This window comes from Mus musculus, chromosome 8 (assembly GCF_000001635.26).
Source record: "Mus musculus strain C57BL/6J chromosome 8, GRCm38.p6 C57BL/6J".
NCBI lineage: Eukaryota > Metazoa > Chordata > Mammalia > Rodentia > Muridae > Mus > Mus musculus.
Genome location: NC_000074.6, coordinates 45,107,532 through 45,126,226, shown reverse-complemented (window position 1 = coordinate 45,126,226; position 18,695 = coordinate 45,107,532). Strand labels below are relative to the sequence as shown.

General features: G+C 43.1%; 1 long non-coding RNA gene across 4 annotated transcripts in view; it reads right to left on the bottom strand.

The window, feature by feature from the left end:
* Gm30504 overlaps nucleotides 1–15,741 on the bottom strand; it is a 233,251-nt gene extending 217,510 nt beyond the window's left edge. For 2 of the 4 annotated variants that reach the window (XR_870400.2, XR_378924.2), the window contains exons 1-3: nucleotides 15,651–15,741; nucleotides 2,034–2,242; nucleotides 710–946 (exon numbers count right to left, since the gene is read on the bottom strand). This is a non-coding gene — a long non-coding RNA (predicted gene, 30504). Of the gene's footprint in view, nucleotides 1–709; nucleotides 947–2,033; nucleotides 3,224–3,631; nucleotides 3,856–15,650 lie in introns of those variants that run through there. The other 2 variants (XR_003947541.1, XR_870401.2) reach the window with 2 other exon arrangements.
* Between the last annotated feature and the right edge of the window lie 2,954 nt (nucleotides 15,742–18,695).

Here is an 18,695-nt window from a genome sequence, read left to right as displayed (position 1 = left end):
TTTTTAGCTGCCGTTGCCCAAAACAGTCCTTATGACAAAATGCCGTAATTTAGGGGCCACTGCCAGAAGTCCTTCCAAGTAAATGAGAAAAACATTACCTCTAAACTCAGAATTGAATGAAGTGATTCATATTTTAAGGAAAGACAATCTTTTGACAATCTTTTGGGTAACAGCCAGAAACTGATAGTGCTATTGTAAGAGGACATTTTGCATACAGTTCAGAAAATGAATTAGCAAACACTTAGAAATGCGACTTCATCAGCTCAGCAAAGTTCACCATCACTAGGCTCCAACTGGAGTTGAGCCACTGGGAGATTTATATGAGTGACAGATGGCTTCTGCGCCTGGCTCCAATCATACTCAGGTTTTAAAGCTGTGTAGAACACCAGAACTAGCTCCTTCATTGTGCAGTGGGAAGGGAGAACGTTCAGAGCCAGCTATCGTAATGAGAATCTCACAGAAAACCTCACAAAAAACAGGGCTGTGCCCTGGAGAGAAATAATAGAGCCAAGCGGTATCAGAACTAAGAGAGTGGAAGCAATGAGAGCGGTCTCCTGGCAGCTGGCTCAGCCTCGGTTGGTTCTTCTCTTCGAGGATGTCAGACGAGATCCTCTGATGGTTAGAATGTAGATGTGCTAGTGCCTGACACTGGGTACCATAAAGCATCCTTCTCAACCTCAACTTCATTTTTTGTATTGTTTGTTCATACCTGGATTCAAGCTTGCATGCTATGACCTCTGCCTTCAGGTATATAACCCAATGTCCAGCTCCAATTAATATTGTAATAAAATCATCTTCAACATGAAATAGAAAGGTGTTCTACCCAAAAGGCAAATTTCAATTCTTTAGTCTGTCATCAAACATATTAGATGGTCAGGACACAGTTATTTTCAGCAGCAGGGTAACCTTCATTCTGTTTACTTTGTACAGTGTCCTCTTGCATTACCTATAAAAGAATTAAAATTTGTAAGATAAACTGTCCCTTACCACCCACACTCCACTACTAGGACCTCGGAAACTACAGATAATACAGTCAACAAAACAACAGGTTTTGGTTAGGCACTTACTGTTACAAAGAGACAGGCTCAGGGCAGCTGGCCAGTGAGAGAGATTCTATACAGCCTTATGCTAATGAAAGGAAGAGTGGGTAGGGATTCCTGGCTGGGAAGGAAGTTGGAGGAGACAGGTTAGGAGGGGATGCTTGGTAAACAAAGATTATCCTGGCAGATGGGAACTAGGCTAGTAATAAGAGTTTACTCTGTGTGACAGGGTAGCTATCTTCAGAGTAAGAAGACAGCTTTGTACATAGAAACTGTCATTTTTTTTAAATAAAAGGCTGAATTTCTTTTGGAGTTTGGAAGTTGGAAGGAGGCGAAAATCTTCCTCTGAATTCACTGGTCCTCGCACCTTTAGATTTAAGGATCCCTTTACCACTTGGAGCTGAAACCCAAATATCTCTCTATGTCACTAGACATGGATATCTACACATGGAGATTAAGACGTATTCACCCGCAAATGACTAATAATTAAAAGATAATTGCATTTGTGGAAGAGGCCTATGTTGCAATGGCGGATTCTGCCACCACTTAGGGTCTCTCCTGTCAAGGGCTTACGCTCCTGTGGGAGACAACTCATGACTATAAGAATCTTTCCTTGGTTCCATATCAGAGACTGATCATTAACGATCACAAATTTATATATTTGTTACGTCTTGAGAACCTCTCATGGTAAATCCCTTCTCTAATTGCTGAATGAATGACAGTTATATTAAAGAATTTCAAATGCTAACAGGAAGCTTCTAATGGTCAGGTAGGCATATACACACACACACACACACACACACACACACACACACACATATATATATATCGAACGTATAACTTTAGTCACTGGGTAAAAAATCAGTCTCTAGCTTAAGCAGTGTTTCTTAACTGTTTTATTATTGAGCTTGAGGTTGAAATAACACTGGCTTAGGAATTTCAACTTTTCTGCATGCGATCAGAAAAACTCACACGATAGAATCTATTACTCACTGAGCTGAGCCAAGCAAAACAGCACTGAGACGTTATTTCTTCAGAAAAAGTTACTGAAAATTCTCATCGTGCCAAGATTTCCATGCCTATAGAGTGGAGAGAAGAGTAGCCGGAGCGTCCCGAGTAACTTTTCCAAGTTATTTCATGGAGAAGTCAACTGAGGCAGCGTGTTTGTTGGTTCCAGTGATACAACTAAATGCTGTCCAGTGCTGAGAAGAACAGAAAAGAATAGAAAAAAAAATGTATATTTCACTGGAGGCCAAGGCTCCACTTCAAGGAAATCCCAACTAGTTTGTTGCTTGCCTAAGGTGTCTAACGGGGGGGGGGGGGGAGGCAGGAAAATAAATTTAACTGACATAGCTAGCTACCTGGGGAGATGTGGAACCTCTGAGCCTCCCTTTCTGGGATAGAGACATGGGTGCTCAAACTACACAGAAAAATGCTGACAGGCGCACGAAAACATGCTTACACAGAGTAGATCAAATGTGGGCAGTCTGATTATTATCTATTCTGGTTCTGAAATGGCTCAGAAGATATCACTGTCTCCAAGATCCTTTGAGAAGGCAATTTCTTTCTGTGGTGACATCATCTCTCCTCACTAAGGTCCGGTTGCTTCCTCTCATGAGGCAGTTTGTTCTCACTTGAGGACCAGTGTCATAATGAAATGGTTTGCCAGCCAGGCTTCTTATCTGGGAATCCAAGGTGATGAAGTTTAGGGAAATGACTGGAGACATCCAAGGCCACTTAGTACTGGGAACAGGCTTTTTAAAAGGCAAAATAATCTTTCTCTTATTTGGTGCCTTCAGCCCTGAGGGAGGAGGACAGGTAGGTGAACTTAGGGCTCGTCTGATGCCACTGCTCCTTAGACAGATAACCTTTAAGTGATTAACTTGCCTGTGTGCAGAGTGGAGTCTGAACTGGACCCCCAAACTGGACACACACAAAATAAATGCAAAGAAGACAAGCTTGGTCTTGCTTCTACTTGACCATTGAGTATCGGCAGGTCAAGAGTCGGTGTGTTGTTTTGGATTTGATTGTCTTGGGTTTGGTTTTCTGCGCCAAATGCAGTCTCAGAGTCCTTGTTTCATAAACAACAGTTCAAAAGGAGTCCCAGCTGAGCTGCTGCAAAAAGCCTGTAATCCCAGCTGCTGGAGAAACTAAACAGTTCGGACCACAAATTCAAATCCTGCCTGGAATATAGAATAGACTCAGTCTGAGTAAATCAATAAAACTCCATCTCGAAACAAAAATAAAAAGAAGCCCAGCGATATAGCTTGCCCTGCACAGAGCTACTTAAACATCCTCCACTCAAGACCCCCTTCCTTCCACCTGAGAGTATGTCTATGACTCTAGTTATGTATAAAATGGGTATAAAACCAAACATTCACTAACAATAAATCATAAAGAAATTTATTTTAAAGTGATTCTTTAGTGTGCGTGCAATTTGTCATTTACTTAAAGGGACTGTAAATTTGAATACTAAGGAGATGGGTGTGCTTGTTTATTTTTACAGAAATAATTAAACCTTGGCTGACTATTCAATACTAGAGGCAGTGGCTTTTCAGAGTTCATGGATGATTTTCTAGTAGACCCCCCACCTGAGCTTTTAGTTCTAAAAGGTAGACGAATGTTGAGGGCTGTTTGGAGAGACTGTTGGAAGTTCCTCCTAATTGCAGACCGAACTTTATTCAATAACTTGTCAGGAAACTTAAATCAGCAACTCCATCAGCAGTTTCAGAAAAGCCAGCATTCCAAAAGGACACATCAGATTGATTCGTGCGGAGGAGTGAAGGGATGGTTTCTTTCAGTAATGAAACCATTATGTTTCTGGAAGAGGACAGCACATGAGAACACGTGAGCTCCTAGCATCACATAGTCTTGCGTCTCACCAAAGCTGTGTTTATCGGAGTTGTGTTGTGGCGGCATGAATAGTACAAATTACAAATGTCTCCTGTGCAGAACTAAGCTGCAGAAATGTGTCGAGGAAAACCTCCAATTCATTACTCATTTGGTTTAAAATCAATTTTTAGCCACTGCACATTGAGAAAACTTTCATTGTTGCCAATTTTTTAGTGACTTCCCACCCCTATATAGTCTCATATGTGACCCTACATGGGATAGCAAACTACATCTGAAGAAGCTGGGGCCAAGCCTGTGTGAGACAGGAGGTTCACTCTCTAGGACTACAAGTAAAGAAAAAAAAATCATTTTTTTCCAATGCTCTGGAATTCTTTAGTAGTAGTAGTAGTAGTAGTAGTAGTAGTAGTAGTAGTAGTAGTAGTAGTAGTATTGCTTTGTCTACGGACAATCTTTTGAGTAAAAGTCTCCATCAGATAAACACTAAGGTGCCACATTGTCTATATTTACCTTTAATAAACTGAAAGCAGTTTCACAACTCTTTAAAGCCAGCTCATCTCTGTACATTTTCTATGCTCCGATTTCAAGTCTGGAGAGCATTCGCAACTCTGAAAATGGTCACAGTGAAGGACTTACACAGTGCTCCACGTGGCCGCCTCAGCAGCTCTATATCCACGTAGGGACCTAAAACCAGCACTCATCATGAACGCAAACCGACATGAAATGAGATTATTTTTAATCTAATCAGTTCATCTTCACACTAGAACATGACTATCAGAGTATCCTACTAGCAAATGAAGCGCTCACATGGACTCCGGCTTCCAACTCTCCTCCAACTAAGGACTAACCCGAAAAAAAAAATTAAATTAAATTAACAACCAGGAGAAAGCAGAGCTGGAGATAACGGGTGAGCCTCTGATGTTGCAGAGTACATCCTCCTGAGAGATGCATCATAAACACCTCAAACTTGATGATGCCTCGTTCCACTGCAGCTCTGCAAAATAAGACGGGCCCTGTCTATAGATTGCATCCGTTCCCAGCAAACTGTTCGGTCTAGAATAACTCAAGAAGCACCTAGTGGCCAAACATTTTTTTTGTTTGTTTGTTTTTGGTTTTTTGTTTTTGTTTTTTCTGGTTGCCACAAGAAAAGGGAGATTCTGCTTCCTTAACTATCTCTGCAGTATATATACCATCTGTAAATTTTAAGTGAAAATATAAACCAAAACAATTTAATTCTTTTGCTCCTTTTTACGTCTCTGAGCTGTATCTATAAATTCTGGCTGAGTGACTATAATCTGTTACCTCAGAGTCTCAGTGCCTTCTAAATAATGATCTTAAGCCAGGTATGTGGCAGGAATCTGCAATCCCAGAACTAAAAGACAGAGGCATGAGTTTGAGGCCAGCCTGAGCTACACTGAGTTCCAGGCAAGTCTGTGCTACAGAGTGAGACCCTGTCTCAGGAATCCAAAATGAATAAATAAACAATTTTAGTTACAAATATGTAAGTTAATGGAACAAAGCAAATAAAGTCTAATCTAGGTCCATTACAAAGGTATAGTAAAAGCTGTGGCAGTTGATATCCCAGGGCCAACCTTCGTCTGAAACTCAGCTTCTTCCCACAGGAGCTGCTGAAGTTGGAGGCAGATATTGTTTTCATTGACTTCTCTAAAGTGAGGTGAACTCTACCTTTATAAGATGCTAGTGTGGGTCCCCCTAACAAACAACCGATTCACAAGAACAAGCGCACACACTTAGTAAAAGCTCTGGACATCCTGGGAGGTTGGAGCACTACAAGTAGACGCACCAGCATATGACAACAGTAGAGATGGTTAATCTTCTGATTGTATACACCACACCATTGTCTCAGACTGTGACAGCTACCCAGTGTACATGCCCTCAAACGTGCGGCTGTAATGCTAAGCTCAGAAAGAGTAACCTGTTTGTGGGTATGGGTCACATTTCCTGCATGGAGATGAGCTGTGACATCAAGATGTCACTTACCCTCAACCATCATTCTCTGTCACCAGCAGTGTCCTGCCAGGCAGTAGAAGCTGCCTCCATAGCTCAATGCCCCATGAGCCTGCTACAATGGCTGGCTACCCTGAGGAATCTGTGGTATGGCTACAGGGAAGGGGTCATGCAGAGGGAGAGACCACACCCAGTGGCCGGTTGTATCAGCACTGATCCTAGCTTGGTACACAGGGATTCACAGGGAGTCAGCACTGCCTGTGGGACTTGTTGAATCTAAATGCACCCTAGTCCATGAGTCCTGGGCTACTCTTCTTGGGGATCTTGGTCAAGGGTACCCTGCTCTATGTGTCCCCTAGCTCACCCAAGCAAAAGGTTCTTTAACTGTCTCAAAAATGGCAGGCCATTTTTAGAAAAGGGACATTTCTGAACTAAAGTAAACATTATTAAGCAATGTTAACTTTCATAGTGTTGGGGTAAAATGTGGTAGGTGGCACGGCTGTACTGATTAATTATAATTCATAAAGGATAGAAGTCACAGGGGTAATTTGCGTCTCAGACACTGGCCAAGAGCAGGTACAGAACTCAGGTTAATAAGAAGGAGAATCTAGAGAACTTTGTTGAAAGCCAAATGGCTCAAATGCAGTCCTGTAAGAACTAGATGTGAAGGTGGTTTTACATCTTATACTTTGGGCCAAATGCAAGCAACAATTGCCCACAAACCAAGATGGGAGAGAGAGAGAGAGAGAGAGAGAGAGAGAGAGAGAGAGAGAGAGAGAGAGAGAGAGAGAAAGGAATGGAAGGCTGAGAAAGCTTAACATCTCAGAAGAGGGGCTGCCTGCGAACTGTGTGCTGTGAAACAGAAAAGAAACTAGACCTGAATCTGATGCAGCCCTCAGATGTAATCATCTTGGGCGGGGTTGGTGTGTGTTGGCGTTTGTTTTTCTATCTTCTCCACACTACAGCTGGTTGATAAACACAGTATTTTAGTATGCACAGTGTCTCCTTCCTAGCCCACTGAGGGGTGGAAGCAAACATTTCAGAAAGCCAAGTTCTGTTATTTACAAGCAGAATAGAGGACTATCAGCTTAGGAACTCGCTAGGACAAAATCCCTGATGATGTAATCCCCTGACAAAGGACATTAACTTATCAAATTTACAGCATCAGGCAAGTATAAATAATAACAAATACAAAAGACAAAAAAATTTAAAGATCAATAATCTCTTTATATCACTCCATTGCATGTTTCACTTAAATATATATAAAAGGAAAGTAATAAATAAATATATATAAAATTTAAAATTAGCAGTAAGCCGATGTTTAGTATTTTCATAGAGAGTATGAACCCTGTTGAGTGCATGCATTTTAAAATATATCTTAGTTATCTGTTACTAATTTAAAGTGATTCCCAGTGACTTTCTTAAAACTCAGATAACAGCAGAAGGATATCATGACCATAATCCACTCAAGCAAAATTGCCATTATTAATGTCAAAACTACGAATGTGCACATACCCCAAAGTCCGGCTCCTGAGGCATGCTGGGTATTTTGAACTGAGAGGGAAGAAGAGCTATAGAAGCAAACTCTGACCGCCTATACCCTGTCTCTCCTGAAACAAGCCAAAGACTCGAAATCCCATTCCCCGAAGCAGGCCATGGAACCTGGAGGGGCACTTTCTGCACTACTTCCCTTACTGACTGTCTTCCTGTGTCAGATGAAGTTTCCTAAAGCTGAGAAGAATGGTGATCATGTGGGGCAAATAAATAAATAAATAAATAAATAAATAAATATCAGCAAACAGGCCTTCCTTCCTGAGTATCCCCCAGTCTATCACTATGAAGTCACACTCTAGTCTGTCCAATCACATTCCTCTACTACTACTCACTTCTTCCATCAGACCTAGCATAAAAAGATAATAGTTTTCCCTGGACGTTTTGAGTCAGAATGTCAAAAGGCACCTTTACAACTTGGATAAAAGAAATTCACTATGCTTTTCTCTGATTAATCTGTCACTTGCTATGGCGGTGTCAGCCGTGAATCTTGCAATGAGTGAGGAAAAGATGCTACAGTTTCCTCCTACAGGACTCAAATTTTGAATGCATGTGTGAATTCATATATAATTTATAGATTTTATGATTTCCTTCTTATATGTGTGTATATAGGGATGAAGAAATTCATAAAATATTGCACCTGCTGCCTTACAAATCATCAGTTTTAAATATTCAAAGTGTCATGTTCCAATGCTGTAACTAGAGCCCCGCCACTCTGAAATCCTTATCAGGCTGTAGCTGGACTCACAAAGATGAGCACTTGATTCAAACAGCTTAGCTGCAATCTCATTGAGACGAAACAGACAAAATTGAGTGTCTGTTTTAGTTTTGGTTCAGGAAGGTTAAACTACTGATCACTGAAAACTCAGCCATGTGAAATCACCCCACTCCACCGAAGCCATCTAACCATTTCATAGAGACGAGCTTTGCAGTGACTTCAGAAATGCTGTTGAATAACAATCTTGCTGACTTGCAACTGTCTGTTGAGAGGAAGGGCTGGCAGATATTTCCACTGCCAACCTAGTTTGCAGCTGACAGGCGGGAATGTGCATGTTAAATAGGGAAGAACTGCTGTTGGTTCTTTTAATGGCATCCAGGAACATAGCCCTGATGGCTGGGAAGCAGAGTTGTGAACATTTCTACTAGCATTTTTAAAAATACTCAAATTTGACTGACTTTTCATATCTAGTTGTCTACAGCAGGCACTTAGCATAATAGCTAGAAGAATTACTTGTCTTCTGTGGATGGTTCAGAAGAGCAGATGAAATATTCAATATCCAGCCACTTGACAATTCTCCATGTTTCCCACCTTCTCTTCTCATTCCAGATTCTGACTGAAGAGCCTGGGGTGGAGGCTGGACACCTCATAGTTACCAACAGCCCCACATGAACTTCATAATTAGAGAGTCTTGGGTAGTTCTTTCTACTCCAGAAAAAAAAAATCCTTAGTGTCAGGGGTTAAAATATTTTCAACACAAAACAAAGTATTTTTATATAAATGGAGAAATAACACACACACACACACACACACACACACACACTAGCCATGACAGGAGTCTTTGTCTTGTGTTAAATAATTTATCAGTGACTGCTGCTTCTGCCTTGCTGAACCAGTCATCAGACATCTACGAGCCAAGTGAAAAGTCACCATTATCAGCAAAAGTGGCCAGCCACATAACATAGGTGACTGTTACCATAAGCCCGAGGTACATTAGAGGTGGCATCTGCACAAGGTTAGGGAAAATTGATGAGTCTTAACTTGCATGACACTCCCCCCCCCAAAAAAAAATTAGCTATTTTTAAGTCAACTAAGAGCTGGGGAAGCTAGCAGGTTTATTTGTTCTCTACCTGGTAACTCCAACCATGAGAATTCTTGTGAAGAAACAGTTCTTTTGTTCTGACTGACTCCCTGACATCAGAGTTGGTCCAGGGTGTTCAGTAAGAATGCTTATGGAACAATTTTCCTTGGTACCATGGGAACCAGATAAGGATGTGCTTTTATACCCATTTCTTCTAGCTTCCACAGAACACACCCTGCTATAAGGAGAGATTGCAATCATTACTTTTATGATTATTTTATTTCTCCAAGATGCCTTTAGGAAAGGCAGGCATTGGATAACAATCCTGCTGACTTATCAATGCCCAGAGGCAGTTAGTGTTTGAATGACAGAGGGAGGAGGAGCTGAAAAAGAATTTTTATCTTGACTGAAATCCTAGCACTCCAGGTAAGGGCTGGAGGAATGGGAGTTCAAGGCCAGCCTGGGCTACATAGAGTTCAAGGCCAGCCTGGACTACAGGAAGACCCTGTCAAATAATAACAGTCAAAAGAACAATGATAAGAGACAATAAATGAAAACGAATGTGTGAGGGGAACACAGGAGAAAGACAGAGAAGGGGGGAAAGAAGAGAAAAACAGCAGGGAAAGGGGATTTTCTCAATCCAGATCGCAAAAATCACTTTTCCCAGATGCTAGGGGCTGAGCCAACCCTCCATTGCCCCTGCCTCTACTTCTACTGATCAGTTCAAACCCAGACTGCCGACTGGAGTTGGTGGTTCATGCAAGTAATATCAGCAACTGCAGCAGAGGAAGGTGGGGAGAGCTGGAATTCGCGGTGGAAGGGAGACAGGAGGTATGAAATCTAATTTGGGGTTCTGAGCTTGAGACACTAACGGAAGAGACCGGAGGTTAGAGGGAACTTTAAAGACTGAGCCCTCACCCAGTATGTTCTGGGCTCTGGAGTCTATCGCTATCCTATTAAGAAAAAATCTGCTAGCTTCAGATGGGCGCTGAGGCTCTGGCCTGATGTAACTGGTCATCTGGGTGCTTTCAGAAGCCGGTGGCCGATGGATAGTGATGGCATGCAGCCTAACTCAGAATTGTGACATGGTGGCTTCAGAGAAACCTCCTGGCTGTATTTGGAATGCTTTTTCTCTTGTTTCAGTTTTATCCTCATTTCTTCTATGGGTGGTTTTCTTTGCTTCCCTGCAGGCTCTGAGCCTCCATGAGCCTCCAGGGTGCACCTCAAGAAATCACTTACATTTGAGTTTAAAACATCCAAATATCATCAAATATCAGGGGGATAAACTAGGCGCGTTGGGCACTGGCGGAAAGAGAGGTGGCTCTGCAGCCTCATTTTCGAACAGGGAGTTCACAGGGAGGCAAGCCTCTGGTGAAGGTGACGGGAAAACTGCTTTGTTCCACAGCGAGAAGCCCCCACTTCGACTCCGAGTCCCACTGTGGCTGCTCGGAACACAGCACCACATAAAACCATCAGAAAGCTAGCTTACTTCGCATACACATGGATTTTTTTTTTTTTGAGAAGAAGGTATATTCTTTTGTTTTAGAATGAAATATTCTTTTTTTAAATCTTATCACAGAAATTTTATTAATGACATAAACTCTACTTACATTTCTATTATTGACATAGATTGTAACAGCACTTTCTTGCTTTAACAATATCAGGTGTGGTATTTATGTAATCATTTTTTCAATTCTTTGTTTTTATTAGGTATTTTCTTCATTTAAATTTCCAATAGTCCCCCATACCCTCTCCCACACACACACACTCCCCTACCCACCCACTCCCACTTCTTGGCCCTGGCATTCCCCTGTACTGAGGCATATAAAGTTTGCAAGACCAATGGGCCTCTCTTTCCAATGATGGCCAATTAGGCCATCTTCTGATACATATGCAGCTAGAGACACGAGCTCTGGGGGGTACTGGTTAGTTCATATTGTTGTTCCACCTATAGGGTTGCAGACCCCTTTAGCTCCTTGGGTACTTTCTCTAGCTCCTCCATTGGGGGCCCTGTGATCCACCCAATAGCTGACTGTGAGCATCCACTTCTGTGTTTGCTAGGCCCTGGTAAAGCCTCACAAGAGACAGCTATATCTGGGTCCTTTCAGCAAAATCTTGCTACTGTATGCAATGGTGTCAGCATTTGGAGGCTGATTATGGGATGGATCCCCAGGTATGGCAGTCTCTAGATGGTCCATCCTTTCGTCTCAACAGAGGAATGGATACAGAAAATGTGGTACATTTACACAATGGAGTACTACTCAGCTATTTAAAAGAATGAATTTATGAAGTTCCTAGGCAAATGGATGGACGTAGAGGGCAACATCCTGAGTGAGGTAACCCAATCACAAAAGAACTCACATAATATGCACTCACTGATAAGTGGATATTAACCCAGAAGCTTAGAATATCCAAGATACAAGATACAATTTGCTAAACACATGAAACTCAAGAAGAATGAAGACCAAAATGTGGACACTTTGCCCCTTCTTAGAATTGGGAACAAAACACTCATGGAAGGAGTTACAGAGACAAAGTTTGGATGTTGTTTTTTAACAAGATCTCCACTGTTCAATATTACCAATGAAGGTTTGGGAGCCAGATGCTGGGGTGAAAGCCTACTCGCTCAGAAAGACAGAGAAGAATCCAGCTGACTGGCGTTTCTCCACAGTGATTGCCCAAATGGAAACACCCCTTCTTCACGCTGTCTCAAAAACCCTTCAAACTGAATGTCCCTCCCTTATACTTCCTGTGTGTCTCTCTAGCCACCCTTCTGACTTCCTCTTACTCTCTAAGGTCTTTTCCTGTGTTCATGCCCTGTCAATTGGTTGCTTGCTTTGCCTCTTGACCTATGTATAGTTGACTTTTTAAAAAATTTACTTAATCCTGTTTACAATAAACAGAAAGCTCTTGGATTAAAGGTGTGTAATGGAGATGAACTACACCACAGGTACAAACAGTTTTTTTTCCAATAAATAACACGATTTCCGGTTCACAATACGATCAACTCTCCTGGGACACATGGGCACATTTTTTGAAACTGCCAGCCTAGGAAAGTGATGGCTGCTGTCAGGTGTGGATGTGATTGCTGCTATCGGGGTGACTGGACCTAACATATCGAAGCACACCTGCTCTCCAGGTTCCCCCAATCTCTCAATCCCCACGTGTAACAGGCATACCCTGTCCTCTACCCTGAACTTTCCACGCTCAGGGCCTGGGTTGCCCTTCCCCAGAGGTTCTTTCTTATATAATATAGACATGTTGGGTTCTCTCTCTCTCTCTCTCTCTCTCTCTCTCTCTCTCTCTCTCTCCCAACTCTTTCTGTTCCTCTCTCTGCATTCTCTCTGTCTTCAGAGAGATCAGGGGGTCCTTTCTTTATAAATAGGTGATGACATAACACAGGTAAAAGTGGGCGGTGATCCAAGTGGATTCTGGGGATGTGTTGTCTTGGCAACAAGTCTACGGGTCCCACCTATGTGATATCACAGGTTTTGGAGGTCCTGATACCAACATAGTGAACCAACCAGAGAACTGCCCTCCAATAATCTTGCTTTTATACTTTTAATCCAGTTTAAATGGCTTATTATATCAGCAGAGAAATCTATTAGAAGCAACTGTGCAAAGTTGGATTTCATTTAGCCCATGCCATTTGTTAGCAACCAGGTATCTCCACTACCTGCTCCTAGGGACCCAACAATGACAAACATCATCACTCGCTGCCAAGATGCAACACATTCCCATTGTGTGTGCTGAATACCTCAAACACACAGGATGGCACATTGCCTCAGGCCATATATACCTGGTACACAGATGGCAGCTCCTTTGTCTGTGGGCGGGCCTGAAAAGTTATGCCATAGTGTCAGATATGTAAGCGGTTGAGTTACAGGCTCTCTCTGCCCACACCACTAATCAGTAGGCTGAACTAATAGCTCTAAGCCTTCAAACTGGCACAAGGACAATCCCTAAATATCTACACAGACTCCAAATATGCTTTTCACATTCTCTTGTCCCACACTGCCACATGAAAAGATCACAGGCTACTTACAACAAAAGGAGGATCAATAACCAATGCAGACCAAAGTATGGCCATGCTAAAGGCCTCCCATCTCCTCATAACTACTAGAATTGTTCACTGCTGGTCTCGCCAGGCTGACTTTCCATCATCTCTAAGGGAAATAACCAAGCCAATGAGGCAGCTAGAGCTAAGGCCATTTGAGACCCAGATCTGTCTTACCCATTACAGGACATTCTCACATCCCCTCATCACCTCCTGACACTCAACCAAGTCTATCCTATCTACACCAGCTCTTTCATCCTAATTAATAGCCAGGCCTTCTCTCAGCCCAACCCAGCAGCCCACCCCTGCGGATTTGTGTTTCTTAAGGGCTAATACTGTCTCTTGTGATATCTGTCAATGTCAGACCCCCAACTCCAGACATCATAGCATTCCTTTTTCTACCCACCCAGTCCACTCTCTCTCTGGGACTGACTGGCAACTTAACTTTACCCATATACCCACAGTCAAATGAGTTCAGTATTTTCTGGTCTTGGTCAATACCTCCTCAGGCTGGGTGGAGAAATTCCCAACACCAAACAAGGGGTGGGGCGTGGGCGGCTCAGACAGTTTCTGATCTCCTCCTCCAGCAGATTACCCCTTGATCGGCTCAGACAGTTTCTGATCTCCTCCTCCAGCAGATTACCCCTTGATTTGGAATCCGCACCTCCCTCCAGTCAGACAATGGCCCTGAATTCATCTCCTATTTCCCCCAAATCCTATCTAAAGCCCCCAACATCGCTTGGCATTTGCATATCCCATAGAAAGCCCAGTCCTCAGGACTGTTGCTTCAACCCCAGACTCCCAGGCAGCACAATTGATATCCAGAGAGAATACGTCCTGGTTACCCAAATTCATGGAGATAAGGGACATAGAAGAGATAAACATTTACCCAAGGTCATTGCCTCTTTGACATCTTCTCTCAATACAGATTTGTCATTTTGTCTCCTGCTTCAGACTTTGACCTCGGCTTATCAGCTACTTGATGTCATCGGACGTGGCCACTTTGGAGATTGCTGGCTGTGTGTACATCCGGGGACTAGCTCACACCTGCTACTTACAGCTTCTCCTGTGACCCTCTCAAATAACCTGACATCACCTTTCACCATCTTCCCTGACCCTGGTGTTGCCATGATTCCCTATCTTTTCTATGCCATCCTCTTTGGCATGACAAACTATTTTTACAGCATCTGGAATGCATTCTGTAGAGGCATTAAGTCCCCTAGACTGCAACAAAACCATAACCCTAGATACCTCATCTCAGCCCCAGTGTTCTGCAGTCTATAACACCTCGGTTCTTTGCGGTACTCAAGTCTACCATCGCCTACCTGCTAGTTGGTCAGGAATTTGCATGCTAGTATTTCTCTTCTCCAAGTCGAAGCTCTTCTCCTAGAGAAGAGCCCCTACCGATTCCAGCCATGGACTCAATAGCTAGCTGCTGTGTGTAATGAAAGGGCAGTTCAAATCTTGCCCCTCCTTGCTGTCACAGGAATAGCTGTGGGTGTCGGGAATAGCTGTGGGTGTCGCCACAGGGACAACAGGACTGGCCATCTCCTTAATCTTGTATCATCAATTTTCTTCCCAGTTTATCCAGGATCTCCAGCAGGTGGCCCAAACCATGCTCACTCTTCAGGGACAGATTGACTCTCTGGCTGCAGTAACACTCTAAAACTGATGGGGAGTAGACTTTCTTACAGCTGAGAAGGTGGCCTTTACCTCTTCCTCCAAGAGGAATGGTGCGTCTATGTCAAGCAATCAGGTATAGTAAAAAAAAAACAAAATCCAACGTAAGGGACAACTCAGTGCATCCAATACCTGGGCCTTTGAAAACCCCATATGGAAGTGGATACTGCCCTTCCTGACTCTTTTCCGTCTCATTTTTCTGCTTTTATTAATCTTACCCTGCTTTAGCTATTTCTTCTGTTCAGTTCTCCAATGAAAATTTTTTTAAAAATTCCAATCAAACAATTAATGTTACTGTTACCAGACTACGAACCACTAGCCACAGAGCCTGAAGCTCATGATTTCTGAGTGTCCCCTGATGGTGAGGATCAGTAGGGTGCCTGAAGAGATGACACCCCCAGATAACAGGAAGTAGTCTAAAGAGCTTGCCGCCCTCATTCCCACCTCGCCGTCACCTCTTTCTACTTACTCCTCTTTTATAAGAAACAAACGGGAAGAATGTTAGTAGCCAGGCATTAAAACCACCTGACCCCAGGGGCCCAGAGACAGCAGACATCATCACTAGCTGCCAAGATGCAACACACTCCCCATCACTTATCCTTCTCTTGAGCATGCATGCGCTAATTCATGCATATCCCCACCCCTCTCGCCCCACCCCCACCCCATCATGAGCTGTGTCACGCCCTTTTAAAAGCCAAGTCCCACCTCTACTTGGTTTCGTCTTTCCTCCACCCTCGCCCAGAGGTGGTCTCTGTATATCTCTGTATATCCTCTCTCCAATAAATTTCCCACGTGAGATCTGTCACGTGGTGTGACTTTATAGCGTCAGTCTAGATCTTAACAGCACTCGCTGAGTTGCCCCCCCCCCCCCCCGGGTCTACAAGCAGTATCAGTGGTGAGGAGAACCTCCACGGGGAGATGCAGGAAGAGACTCAAGCAGCGACTGCTCACACCTGAACAACAACAACCAGCAAAATAAAACAAAACAAACAAAAGAATGGGTTCACTGCTTTCGTTTCTCTTTCTAGCTAATTTTAATTCTTAACAGAACGTGGTACACAAGCCTATGGCTGTTTGTTAACCATCCTACTCCTTGTCAAATGAAACAGAGGTGTAAAATGAGAGAACTGGGAAGGATTCCTTTTAGAAATTGGGAGCCTTAGTACACAGTAAACAAACCTCGAGTGTGGCCATTATTTTGCCAAAAGGGTAAACAACTTTCCTTTAAGACTCAGACAACAAAGAAACCTTGTTCACTACTGCCTCCCGGCAGGAGCATTACCATTACCTGGACTGACTGAACTGAGCATGGTGCGCAGAGCTCACTGAGCAGAGCACGCAAGCATCCAAAACAGCGGCTCCGGAATCCACCCACTTGTACAGGGCTAGCCGTGGGTGGTGCTTATGAGTACAGTCTCAAAAATTTTGCTTTGTATTTTCAGCACAAACTAGACTAAAGGAAAGATCTCTTTTTTTAAAAAGGCCTTTAAAAATAAAAGTCAAAGCATTGTTAAGTATGTCATATAGGATGAGGAAGAAAGCAAGAAAAACATCCTGTAGAAAAACTCTATAAGAACAGTGCAGGAAGTAAGTGTGGGGTAGGGGTTGCGACTGGAGTCTAACAATGTCATACCACACTCATGCAAAGAGCCTTAGTTCCTTATTACCACTGTGCCGTAGGGAGTGGAGCTATGACGATAGAACAATCTTGGAAGTCGAATGTAATGGGCTAAGAAGACACAATCCCTAAATTATGATAGGAGACCAGACTACACAGCATGGCATGCCCCGCCCCCTTTAGCATTTTTGTTATTATTGTTCTATAGAAACCATAGGCACAGGAGAAAACCTTTAAAGGGAAGAAGGGCCTATTTTGACGCATGGTTCGAGGGTGCAATCCATTGTGGCAGGAAAATGTGTCGCTGGGAGCTCCTCTCGGCTACAGCACGGGTCTGAGGCTGCTTGCCCAGTTCTTCTCAGGTCGCAGAGGAAAGAAAATGCCAGGGCGTAGCTGGGTTTTTCTTTTTTCTTTCTTTTTCCTTTTTTTTTTTTTTTCTCTGACTCGGGAGAAATTTGAAAACAAGTTATACGTTACCTTACCCTTTTGTGAAAAAGATTTACATCTGCCAAGGAAATCTGTCCTTACAGGGAATCCTGTGCTCCAGTAGAAGGAAACTATCTCTAGAGATACAATCTGGTGGAGAAGACACAGCCTGTGCTCTGCAGCGCAAACCTTAACACACACCCACCTCCCCCCTGCCCGCCCGCCCGCCCGCCCGCCCGCCCGCCCGCCCGCCCTCTTTGCCACTCTCTCCTTGACCTAACTGGTCCACCTCGCGCACCTCTCCCCCCACATACTTCGATCCCTGTTTCATCAAATTATGGTGTTTTAACTTCTCAGAGTAGCTCATCAGATTTCTCCTTTCTATAGAATCTCCCTTGCATACTGGAAAGCTAAAAGACCATCCTTGAGGAATATACAGAGGCTTTCTGAACCCAGTGGGGAAGCTGGGCATCAGGAGGGGAAAGACAATCTGCTTTCCTCCTAGTCCAAGAACCATCTCAGCAAGAAGGAAATAAATGCCATGCTCACACATAGCCCTCCAGGGATCTTACTCTTTTAGTCAAAGCTTACCTTTCAACAAGCTATTCCTTTTTCATTTAAAACAGCAACAATTGACTCAGACGGCAAGCCTTAAGTGAGGTGTTTGTTTGTTGAGACTCACGCAGCAGCCCACGGTTGTCTGGAGCACAATATGTGTCTCGGTTTGCCCTTAAAAATCACAACAATGCCCCCCTACCCCAGCGTCCACTTCTATGGGCTCAAGTGATTTTAAATGATTTCCTGTGGGGGATCATTTTACTGTTATTGAAGTCTTATGAACAAGAGATTGCTAGCCATAGAAATGAAGAGAATAAAATCATAAGGAAAGGGATTAGCCCATAGTCTCGAAGTTATTAAATTACAGAACCAGGATTCCGCCAATATTTTAAGCCACATATAAGAAAATCAGCTGATAATATAGGATTTCAGAACTTTACTCTTAACACCAAAGTCAAAATTCACAAAGGATAGTATGTATAGAATTTTATCTTGCCTAATACAGGCTTAACTTTCAATAAACCCACCTAATCCCAAATAGGATCTTTGTGAATTCATTAAGGGAGTTGTGGCCCCAACAGGCTGTTGCATGTGATTTTTGTATGAAGCAGGGGCATTCAGGTTGTCTCTTTGCCAATTTCTTTCTTCCTCCCTCCCTCCCTCCCTCCCTCCCTCCCTCCCTCCCTCCCTCCCTCCCTCCCTCCCTCCCTCTCTCTCTCTCTCTCTCTCTCTCTCTTTCTTTCTTTCTTTCTTTCTTTCTTTCTTTCAATGTGCCTATTTAAACTTACTTAACAAAATCTATAGCCTAGGCAAATAGTCTCAGCAACAATCAAGGCAAAACAAATCAAAACAAAACAAAACACAAGCAGAAGCTCAGGCACAAAGAACTTAGAGCTTAGGCAGAATGTAGTGCCTGGTGTGTGTCATCCCAGAGCGGTGCAGGCTGAGGTCGAAGGAACATGAATTTGAGGATGGCCCAGATGCTGCCCCGTGAGTCAGAGACATTTATGGGGCATCTGATTTATAGGAGGAATATTTTAGCAAACTTCCTTCTGAACAAATAAATTTAAGTACATTGACAAATGAGTCATGTAATCTTTAATTAAGGTTACCAATAAAATAAATTATACTGGAAACAGATAATTATA